The following is a 12,818-nucleotide window of genomic DNA, read 5'->3' as shown; positions in this document are numbered from 1 at the left end:
CTCTCCCCTCTCCAAAAAATCAAGTTGTTTGTTCTGAATACAAGTTTGGAACCATTGATCATGAGCAAATTTGTGAATTTTCTTAAAAAATTTGTTACTTGTGGGGGCGCCTGGGTGGCTCAGTCGGTTGAGCATCCGACTTCAGCTCAGGTCATGATCTCACACTCCATGAGTTTAAGCCCCGTGTCAGGCTCTGTGCTGACAGCTCAGAGCCTGGAGCCTGCTTCAGATTTTGTGTCTCCCTCTCTCTCTGCCCTCCCCTGCTCATGCTCTGTCTCTCTCTGTCTCAAAAATAAATAAAAACATTAATTTTTTTTTAATTTGTTAATTGTGACCACTGTTACCAATTTGGGGGGCTGATTTAGACTCTAAAATTATTTTTTGGTCTTCTTTCAATTATTTGCTTAGGCATAATTTTTTTCCTTTGTATCTCCTCAAGATGTCAAAGACCAGTGCAATATCATACTCATTTTTAATTGCTTGTCTTCCTAGAAGCCCACTTCACTATGCTCATTCTTTTATCCTGACACTTGGGAAGGGTACATTCCTTCATATGATTCTTCTTTCCCTCAGAATCTGGGTCCCTACATGATCCTTTGTTTTCTTTCTCTTTCCCATCTTTCATATATTTCTGCCTGAGTTCAGTTTTATCCTCATGTCTGTAGCTCTGATAGGATGACACTTTAAAAAATAATAATAACTCCCAAAAGGATTTCTGCCAAAGTTTAGGGGCTCCCAATCCCTCCGGTAGTGTCTAGGAGTCCCCATCCCTCATTTTGCTGTCATCACCACCCACTATCTGTCAAATTTGTGGAAATTTCAGTATGTGGGTGGGAACCCTGATTTCTAGCAGTGTCACAGACAATAACATTTGATTTATTACATCAGTTTGGTCATTTCACTAGGAAATTGATGAAAAAAAAGGTGTTAATTATTTGGGATTAGAATACTATCTTGAATTTGAAAGCCAAAATTCTATACTAAATGGTTAAGTGTACTGGATTTGCATATAAATTAATAAGATTATTAATATAGAAAGTATTACAAAAGACTACAGCATTACAACATTGGGTAGTCACATAAATTCTGTTATCATTTGGTCTTTCACTTCCAAGTGCATATTTGCATTTTCAGCCAGGGCTAGGTAGCACAGGAATAGAACTATAGGAAAAAAGAGAGAGAGAGAGAGAGAGAGAGAGAGAGAGAGAGAGAGAGAGAGACACAACTATTGTTGTAGAAAGTCTAGTAAGAAGAAGAATATTTAAGGATGTAAGATGTAAAAGTTAGATTAAAAAAGAGGATACTTCTTTATGCAAAGAGAAATAATTTTGGTTTTCAAGGGACTCACAGCTAAAGAAAATAAAAGAACTGGCATTTTAATATGAATCCTGACAAATATCAATAATCAGACAGACTCCTTCCATAAATGAATAAGCCAGAGATTATTCAAAGCAGGGCAAATAAATGAAAACCTTAATTAGAAGTAACCAAATGTTCAAGGTTCATATTCTGCATATTAATTCCACCAGAATCATTGGAGAATCTAGAGCTTTAGGGAATACACTTTGGGAAATCTATTCTCACAAACACTGTCATTTGGGAGAAAAAAAAATTCTGTTAAAAGCATTTTAATTCTAACCATTGGTATCTATTGACCATTTCTCTATTGAAAAGAAATATATGAATAGATTTTAAATGTATTTTAAGACATTAACTGCTTAATTTAGGGGAAAAAAGAAGATTTTAGTCAAGTAAAGTCCTGGCACATTAGTTGGCTGGAAGAGAAAAATAAATAAAATCTTAGTTCAACTCTTCTTGTTATGTTTACATAGAATTTTCTGTGCTATTGAAAATAAGCATTTGGGATACATGTTTAATAAACAGACACACTGTCAAAGGATGATGTTAATTGATTAAATTCTAATATTTTGAAATGACGTTTTATAAATGACTAAATAGAAAGAATTTTCAAGTGATTTGAAGGCATAGTGATTGTGTTACAAAGTATCACAAAATGTGTAACTTAAGCAACAGAAATGTATTGCCTCACCATTTGGGAGGCTAGAAATCCAAAATCAAGTTGTTGGCGCGTTTGGTTCCTGATGAAGGCTATGAGGGAGAATCGGTCCCACGCCTCGCTCCTAGCATCTGTTGGTATACTGACATTCTTCGTCATTCCTTGGCTCTTATCGAATGGATCTCGGCCTTTGTCTTCACATGGCATTGTGTGATACCTAATTTCCCCCCTCTAAGGACACCAGGCATATTGGAATCCCATCCTGCTCCTATGTGGTCTTGTCTTAACTAATCATATTTGTAGCAACCTTATTCCCAAATGAGGTCACATTCTGAAGTACAAGGGATTAAGATTTCAACATCTGAATTTTTGAAGGACACAATTCAATTCATTGCAGCAATAAATAACACTTTTCCCAAAATTCTTTCCCCACAATCCCTGTATAAAATTGTGAATAGAATATGAAATGAGCAGAACATCTTTTGAGCATAATAAAATGAAAAGGCCTAGGGCTCATCACATTAATTCTTCAAGAAGAAAATAAAGATGTTGAGGCATCAAAGGGCAGAAAATGTGAAGTACTTTGTTTCATTCAATTGACTATGTTTGCTATAAAATTAATAATGTATTTAAAATATATTGTGCCAATGTATCATCTTAAGACTGAGGGGTATTAAAAAAAGACTGAGGGGTATTAAAATGTTTGTATTTCTTACTGATACAGATGATGATGATAAATATTGAAACGGCAATATAGGGGAACAAATGCTTTGTGCTAGAAGAGAAATAGGAATAATGCAGAGGATTTCTGTAGACATAGAGTTGAATTAAGAATGACTGTAAGCATATCTCAGAGATAGCATGCATTGGGTTCCAGACCACAGCAAAAAAGCAGATATGGCAACAAAGTGAGTGAAATGAATTTTTCACTTTCCCAGGGCATATAAAAATTATGTTTACACTATGCTGTGGTCTATTAAGTATGCAATAGCATTATGCCCAAAAAACTATTTATACACCTTAATTTGAAATACTTTATTGTTAAAAAATGCTAACCATCATCTGAGCTTTCAGTAAGTCATAATCTTTTTGCTGGTGGAGGGTCTTGCCTCAGTGTTGATGGCTGCTGACTGATAAAGGTGGTGGTTGCTGAAGGTTGAGGTGGCTGTGGCAATTTTTCATTAAGACAACAATATAGCTTGCCACATCCATTGAGTCCTTCTTTCACAAAGGAAGCACGTGATCCTGTTGGATAGAATTGTGCCCACAGTAGAACTTCTTTCAAAATTGGGAGTCAGCCCTCTGAGATCCTGCTGCTGCTACATCAACCAAGTTTATGTAATATCCTAAATCCTTTGTTGTCATTTCCAAATCTTCACATCATCTTCACCAGGTACAGATTCTATTTCAAGAAACCACGTTCTTTGTTCATGCATGAGAATTAACTCCTCATCCATTCAAGTTTGATCATGAGATGGCAGCCATTCAATCACATCAGGTTCCACTTCTCATTCTAGTTCTCTTGCTTTTCCACCACATCTGCAGTTACTTCCTGCACCGAAAACTTTAGGCCCTGAAAGTCATTCATGAGGGTGGGAATTAGCTTCTTGTAAACGTCTATTAATAATATTGGTATTTTGACCTCTTTCCATGAATCATGAATGTCCTTAATTGTACCTAGAGTAGTGAATCCTTTCCAAAAGGTTTTCAATTTACTTTGCCCAGATCCATCAGAAGAATCATCTATAGCAGCTATAGCCTTATGAAATATATTTGTAAATCATAAGACTTAAAATTAGGGGCTCCTGGGTGGCTCAGTAGGTTAAACATCCAACTTCAGCTCAGGTCATGATCCCGCGGTTAGTGGGTTTGAGCCCCACATATGGCTCTGTGCTGACAGCTCAGAGCCTGGAGCCTGCTTTGGATTCTGTGTGTGTGTGTGTGTGTGTGTGTGTGTGTGTGTGTGTGTCTACCCCTCCCCTGCTCATGCTTTGTCTCTCTCTCTCAAAAATAAATAAAACATTTTAAAAAAAACTTGAAATTAAAAATTACTCCTTGATCTATTTTCTGCAGAATGGATGTTGTGCCAGCATACATGAAAACAACATTAATCTCATTGTTTATCTCCATCAGAGCTCTTGGGTGACCAGGTATATTTCCATTGAGTCATATTTTAAAAGGATTTTTTTTCTTCAGCAGTAGGTCTCAACAGTGGGCTCATAATATTCAATAAACAATATTGTAAACAGATGTGCTGTCATCCAGGCTTTGACGTTCCATTTAGGGCACAGGCAGAGTAGATTTAGCATAATTCTTAAGGGTTCTGAATAGTAACGGAGTATTGGTTTTGCTTAAAGTCATCTGCTGCATTAGCCTGTAACAGAATTAGCCTGTCCTCTGAAGATTTGAAGGCAGGCATTGACTTCTCTTCTCTAGATATGAAAGTCTAAATGGCAACTTCTTCCAACATAAGAATGTTGTTTTATCTCCATTGAAAATCTGTTGTTTAGTGTAGCCACCTTCATTAATTATCTTAACTAGATCTTCTGGATAACTTGGTATAGCTTCTATATCAGCACTTGCTAATTTACCTCACATTTGAATGTTATAGAGATGGCATCTTTCCTTAAACCTCATGACCCAGTCCCTGCAACCCTCAAACTTTTCTTCCACAGCTGGCTCACCCCCCTCAGTCTTTCTGGCACTGAAGAGAGTTACGGCCTTCTTCTGCAATAGGTTTTGGTTTAAGAGAATGTTGTAGCCCTAAAACTTTCTCCATGTCAGCAATAAGGCTGTTTAACTTTCTTAATATTTGTGTATTCACAGAGTAGAACTTTTAGTTTCCTTCAAGAACTTTTCCTTTGCATTCACAACTTGGCTAAATGGTGCAAGAAGCCTAGTTTTGGCCTGTCTTGGCTTTCCACATGTCCTTATGAAGCTTGATCATTTCTAGCTTTTGATTTAAGTGAGAGATGAGCAACTCTTCCTTCCACTTGAATACTGATGGGCCATTGTAGGGTTATTAATTGGCCTAATCTCAAAACTCTTTCATCTCAGGGGATGGGGGGGGCCCAAAGGAGAGGGCGAGAAATTGAGGAATGGCTAGTCAATGGAGCAATCAAAACACATGGAACATTTATTCTTCACATCCACCATCTTATATTGGTGCAGTATGTGGCAGCCCAAATCCATGACAATAGTAACACCAAAGAGTATTGATTGCAGGTCACCATAGCAAATATAATACTAATGAAAATGCTTGAAATAGTTCAAGAATTAATAAAATGTGACACAAAGACAGGAAGTGAGGAAATGCTGTTGGAAAATAGCACCGATGGGCTTGCTCAAGGCAAAATGTAGTATCTGCAAAGTTCAATAAAGTGACGCATAATAAAATGACGTACAACTGTACCAGGAAAACATTTCAACTTCAAGCTGAAGGGAGAAACTCCTAGTTGAAGAAAAATGACATTTTATCACAGATATCTACTGCTAAATGATGTCTCAGGTTTTAGAGAGAAAGAGCACAAATTATTAAAAAAAAAAGTTGTCAAAAGTGGCTACTGGAACAGAACTTAATATAAAGGTAAAAGAAGAATTGGAAAGGGAGACTTAATGTCTTCAGATTCTTCACAGTTAATGTAATGAATATGAAGTAAGAAATTATTATCACATTTAAGTTCAATATTAAAAAAAATTGAATTTTCAGTAAAATGTAGTAACATACCTTTTCTTAGTTTTCCTGAATTCATTACTTGTAAGACAATCTAAAATCATTTCAAAATGATTAAAGGTTGTCTTTCAGAGTAATATTTCAAAATATAAAACACATCATATAAATGCTTTATTGTTTATTTTATTTGTATTTGTAATTTCTAGATAAATGATTGATCTATAGTCTCTCATATCAAATATATTCAAACCTAAAATACTATTTCCATGAAAATAAAAATGTTGGTGAAAAATAGGTCCATTTTAATAGTCTATTCACTCACCATTATTGTTCATTCATATTTATTTATATGCTATTTCCTGCATTGTCTGCAATGGTTATCATATCTCAAGCCAACAGCTTCCAAAATTAACATTTAGTCCAATTCTTTTTTTGAATGTTCATTTATTTTTCTGTTTTGTTTGTTTGTTTGTTTGTTTGTTTTAAAGAGACTGCAAGCAGGGGAAGGGCAGAGAGAGGGGGACAGAAGATCCAAAGCAAGTTCTGTGCTGACAGATCCTCTGGATGTGGGGTTTGAACTCATGAATCAGAAATTCATGACCTGAGGGGAAGTCAGATGTTCAACTGACTGAGGCGCCCAGGTGCCCCTGAGTCCAATTCTTTTTTTTTTTTTTTTCTTTTTAGTATTTATTTATTTTTGAGAGACAGAGAGAGAGAGAGAGAGAGAGAGAGAGAGAGAGAGAGACAGAGAGACAGAGACAGAGAGAGAGAGACAGAGAGAGAATGGGGAGGGGCAGAAAGAGAGGAGACAAGGGATCAGAAGTGGGCTCACTGACAGACTCGAACCCATGAACCTGAGCTCATGACCTGAGCTAAAGTCCCAACGCCTAACTGACGAGCAACCCAGGTGCCCTGAGTCTAATGTCCAATTCTTTTTGGTGGATGTAGGTGGAATTGGTTACCATCTCCTTCAAAACTCTTTTTTTTTTTTTTTAATTTTTGCACATAAGCAAAATATTTAATGCCTGTGACTATAGGGTTACATGCAGAGTAATTGCTCAAGAAGTTTTTAAAATAAATGAATGTTATGGAATTAAGAATTAAGAAATAAGAGAACAAATGACAGAATGAATGTAGCAACAATTTTATGACATACACAAGGCAACATGCTAACCACAAATTATAAATAATATTTTCCTCCTGTAGACTTGCCAGTTTTTATCAATTGGATATTAGTACCATTTATACTAATGAAATGATTGTTAAATATTTATTTACTTTGAGAAAGAGAGAGAGAGGGAGAGAGAGAGAAAGATTGGCAGAGAGAGATCAGAGAGAGAGAATCCCAAGCAGGCTCTGCACTGCCAGCACAGAGCCCAATATGGGGCTCAAACTCACCAACAGTGAGATCATGACCTGAGCCAAAACCGAAGGTCCAGACCTTAATTGACTGAGCCACCCAAGTGCCCCACCTAATGAAGTGATTATTAATAAGTTTGCTTAATTACTCAAAATATTGCCCTTGAAGAAATTAACATAAGGATATTATGAAGAGAGGAAGACCACCTCCAACTGTGAAAACTCAGAGATCATTATGTACTACCCTCATTTCAAAATATAAAAAAGAAAATTATACAGGAGTGAGTTTATTTTATTTAAAAGATAAAACAGGTATCTATAGTTTTGAAAAATTTTCTACAAGTAGACATATATTATAAAATATATAGTAATTCAAATTGTTTATAGCCTGATAGAACCATCTTTCCTAAATAACTTCAGAGATGCATTCGTAGAGATTTACATCCTTCAATGCTATCTGATGCACATTTCTGTTAAAATTATATGGCCCTGTTTTGTTAGTCTGATATAACTTATTATTATAATGTGGATGATTTCTAGTTTAATCCTTGAGCAAATGCCTTTTATTTTTATTTTTGCTTTGCTTTTTCATGTTTTTTCAAATTTTATTGTGATAACTCACCTGAAAACTTACTTGGAAAAAAATCATGTTTTATTCCCAACTCAGTAAATGAAATACAGTTTCTTCATTGTCCTATGTAACATGATGTTTACAAACAAATTTCATAGTGTTCACTGTGAGATGATGGCCACTTTTTTTTTTTAGTTCATATTAACAGTTTTACCTATAGTTATGGTTTTATTATGTGTGAATAGGGTGCCTTTTTAATATCTTAAATACTGCATTTTGTAGTATTTATTTAAGTATCTATTTCCCTTTAAAGAAATTAACCTGTTCTTTGAGAGGAAGCTCAACAAAAATATATTTAAGTTTTATCATGTGATACTTTTTGCAATTATATTTTACTCTGGGAAATAAAATTCAATTGGAAAATATCAGTGAGTAAAAGTTGAAATAATAGACAAACATCAAATTGCTAAATTTCATTATCTGACATTAGAAAAATTAAGGGAATGTGTATCCATATTCTTAATAATTTTGAAGTTATTTCTAATCATAAGGATTTTGTCCATTATATACTATATGTTTTCTTAAATTATGCTGCCATTACTATTTTTATTTTAATCCTTATTATTCTCAATATATAAATTATACCCCTGAATAGTCAAAATGATGCTATTATACTAAATTATTTAGAAATGATTTTTAAATAATTAATTTTTGTATATATGCTATATTAAATATTAAGTTTTATAGACAAAGTTAGGATTTTACTTGCACAAAAATGTGGAATGCTAATGAATTAGAAAAATATCTTATTATGAAAAATATAATGGTAGTCTCAAGAAAAGAAGTATCCTAATGAGAATTCAAACATTTTACTTTATGTTTCACAACAGTTTTTACAGTATCATGACTCTAAGGCTCTCTTTCAAGTATAAGAATATACGTAGGGGCGTCTGGGTGGCTCAGTCGGTTAAGCGTCCGACTTCAGCTCAGGTTGCGATCTCACGGTCCGTGAGTTCGAGCCCCGCGTCAGGCTCTGAGCTGATGGCTCAGAGCCTGGAGCCTCCTTCAGATTCTGTGTCTCCCTCTCTCTCTGCCCCTCCCCCGTTCATGCTCTGTCTCTCTCTGTCTCAAAAATAAGTAAACATTAAAAAAAAAAAGAATATATGTAATAGATTTTTTGCAGGGAAAACATTTCCCTTATTCTTATTGTTCCTAAACAACATTTCAGTGACTTGATCTTGGTTGAGTCTAATACAAAACTCAAAAATATTTACCTAGATATTTCCTTACCCATGTTTATGTTGCCCTAAGTTAGAATTTGTCCGTGTTGTGGGTTAGAGACAACCAGGTGAACTCTGATAAAAGTGTTCCCCTCTGTATGGTATGAGAACCCTTTAGCCTTAAACATAATTAACAAAGAAAAAAATATAGCATTCAGTCTCTCTCTCATGAAGTCTGCAAAGTCTAAGTTCTAGCAAAGGAGAAGTGATGGAAAATGTCACAGGAAACTTCTAGGAACACACACTGAGAGAAATTTCTAATGAAGATTTTTGTTGCTCTTTCTCCATATTCGTGGAGCCGTGGGCATCATCTTTGATGAGGGATGAAATTTTGAGCTCAAAGGAATCTCAATCTCTAAGGGCTTCATGGAATAAGACACTTCATCATCATTAGGCTTCCTAGGTCTTAACTACTATGAGGGAAAATAACTCTATCTTATTGAAGTCACATAGCCTGCATATGTATAATTAAGAAAGAACTTAATATTAATTGCTATAAGTTTGTAGTAATACAATCTGTTTAAAGTGTACTGTGTAATACAAATATATTTTTACATCTAACAAATATAATGTTAATCTTTGTTTCTATTTTATACAAATGCATGTAACACTTATAACAATAGGCAATAATGCCTCTTAGCTGAAACATTCTTGGTCAATACCAGATAGTGGATCCCAGATATTTTTGATAATGGCTTTTCTCCAAAGATAGCCCCAGGGTACCTCACTGTCCTTCCTAAACTCTTGTATACTGTCTCTTTATTAAGTCATTTAAATTACTCCTTCTGGAGAGTACTTCCTGTTTCTTACCAGATACTTGACTAGCACAGGTTGATAACCTCTGAGCCAGGGGCAAACAGATAGTGGCATCATTCACGCTAAGCTCATAGCTGCTGTTGGCATCAAACGGAGTACAGGTGGAGGCAAGGAGTGAAAGGTTAAGTGTGGTGGCAATTATAAACACTACATGATTTTGATTCTTTTTAACTTTCCTATAAGGAGTAAAAGGGAGTAAGTATTTAGGTCTTGAATACCAAACTTAAAATACATATGAAAAACCAGAAAACTTGGTAATTGCTCACCCTTTCTATCTGCAAGAATCAATTTTTTTTTTTTTTTTTTTTTTTTTTGGATAGAAAACAAGACTGAGCGGGAGAGAAGCAGAGGGAGAGAGAGAGACTTAGGCAGGTTCCATGCTCAGTGTGGAGTCCTACATGGGGCTTGATCCCATGTCCCTGGGTTTATGACCTGAGCCAAAATTAAGAGTTGGAAGGAAGTTTAACTGACTGAGCCGCCCAGGTGCCCAATCTTTCCTTCATAAATTCTTTCCAATGACTTCACTGGGAAAGTTTCTTCATGAAGAAATGCTTATTCTACTCAAAATTCACAACCATAACTTCTCATTCTGCCTCTAGCATTTAAAAATTAGAGGGTAGCATAGCCCCAACAGAAAAAAGTACAAGAAGTAGCGTGGAACAAAGTAGACTATACAGTAAGAGAATGCCAATTTGTACCAGCAGGAGTTGAGGCAAAATATAGGGGATGGACTGAAAGATGTTTGACCAAAGAGGACAAAACATGAAATTAGTGAAGCCAAAGGTATTTATATGGATACACCAACTCAGGATTAGGGATTGGTTTAAGTACCTGGGAATTGTGTCGATTTTATTGGTTAATTACATCCTGAACTCAGACATGATATTTAGTCAATGAGAGAAATTCCAGAATATCCCTGGAATATTGAAGAGGAAGAAACCCAAGGACTCAGGGAGACAAGCAGTCTGTTAAGAATAATCTGTAGACATCTGTGTGCCCTTTTCCCCAACCACCTTAATTTTTAGGCTGTGGGTCCATGTATACTTTTACCATGATGGCAAAGACAGAGGCTATTCATGGGCACTAAAACATGGGTTTTCCCTTTATGGGAATGATCTGTTTACTGTCATTGCTAAGTGCCAACATTCAACCATAATAGAACCTCTTTCCTCAGGGGTAATAGCCAGTCACTTGAAAGCAAGTTAACTAAATTAGACTACTTTTCATAGAGGGGGCAAAAGTTTGTTCTCAAGGGTTTAGATATATTCTGAATATTAAAATTTCCTTCCTGTCTGTAATGCTTCTGCTATCATCACTGTTGATGATCTGACAGAATGCCTTATCGATCGACATGTAATCCCATAGAATATCTCTGTTTACCTATGGTAAAAATGTAGTATAACAATAAAACCACATGCACAGGACTCATTAGCTGAACATGATTAGAAAAAACAGGTTTAATAGAATAATGGGATGATACACTAAAGACTTAGTTATAGGACCCATGGTCTAATAGATTAGATGTGATGATGTCTACTCTTTAGCCAGACTACAGGGATCCAAGAACCAGGCAGAAGACAGGGATGTGTCAGTGTTATAAGTGATTATCTAGGTAAGATACTTTTTCATCCAAATCCTGAATCAATTTTTTTGGAATAGTAGGAAGTTTTGTTGCTCAATGGACAAATACTTTCCCCAAAAAAGATTCATATCTCTAATGGTTTGGAGACTGACTCCTCACATACCTACCAACATTTTTGATATCTCATACCACTGAACCAACAGGAAGAAAAAAGGGTAATTGTACTTACTGGCCAATGTGAATAATTCCAATTACTAAGTATGAATTGTAATGTTGGTACAGAATCAGAGCAAATGTGACCCCAAAGAGCTCACTGGTTCTCTCTCTCTCTCTCTGTCTTTTTTTTCTTATGTTTTTGCTTTATTTTTGAGAGAGAGACAAAACACTAGCCGTGGAGGGGAAGACAGAGAGGGAGACACAGAATCCAAAACAGGCTCCAGGCTCCGAGCTGTCAGCACAGAGCCTGACGTGGGGCTCAAACTCATGGTCTGTGAGATCATGACCTGAGCAGAAGTCGGACACTCAACCGACTGAGCCACCCAGGCACCTCTCACTGGTTCTGTTTATACTACTTTGCTCAATAGATGCGGCCAATGGAAAATTATATGTATTAAGACAGAATAGGGGCGCCTGCGTGGCGCAGTCGGTTAAGCGTCCGACTTCAGCCAGGTCACGATCTCGCGGTCCGTGAGTTCGAGCCCCGCGTCAGGATCTGGGCTGATGGCTCAGAGCCTGGAGCCTGTTTCCGATTCTGTGTCTCCCTCTCTCTCTGCCCCTCCCCCGTTCATGCTCTGTCTCTCTCTGTCCCAAAAATAAATAAACGTTGAAAAAAAAAATTAAAAAAAAAAAAAGACAGAATAGAATTAGGCCCAGATAATTCAGAAAAACATAGCTTTAGGTCACTCTTGCCCCAGGAAGTAACCCATTTTTTCAGGTTTCCAGCAAAGGATAAAAAGAACATGGAAAAATGAAAGCTGTAGTTATCAGATTAAGTCAGGATAAGTTATAGATATGTAGTGGCTCAGGGGAATGGAAGAGTTTAAAATATTAGCTATGTTTTAAGTTAATTTTTTGTTCTTTCCTTTTCCCAACCACTAGGCCCAAAGATTGAGAAGCAGTTCAGAACCTGAAAAAACTGAGTCAACTTCACAAGGATAAGTTAACTGATGCTAAATATAAATAATTTACAACTAGACCTGAGTATACTTTTTATTACCTTAAATAGTTGGGGACTCTGATTAAAGTTAAGACTTTAATAATAATAAAAATAATTGTACAGAGTATATATAAGATGTAATAAGTGCATTGGAATTTGAGATTCCATTGTTCAGGAAATATATTTATAATAACACAATTATATTTTAAAGGTTGCTATGAGTCAGACCACAATTTAAAGTGATAGTACTACTGATGGTTATGAAAATATACAAGAAAAGATATTTCTGGATATTCTACTTGCTAACCTCAATGATTTATATATATATATATATATATATATATATATATATATATATATATAT

Source organism: Herpailurus yagouaroundi, unplaced genomic scaffold (genome assembly GCF_014898765.1).
Source record: "Herpailurus yagouaroundi ecotype Mexico unplaced genomic scaffold, PumYag 162, whole genome shotgun sequence".
Classification (NCBI taxonomy): Eukaryota; Metazoa; Chordata; class Mammalia; order Carnivora; family Felidae; genus Herpailurus; species Herpailurus yagouaroundi.
This window is presented reverse-complemented; position numbering follows the sequence as displayed.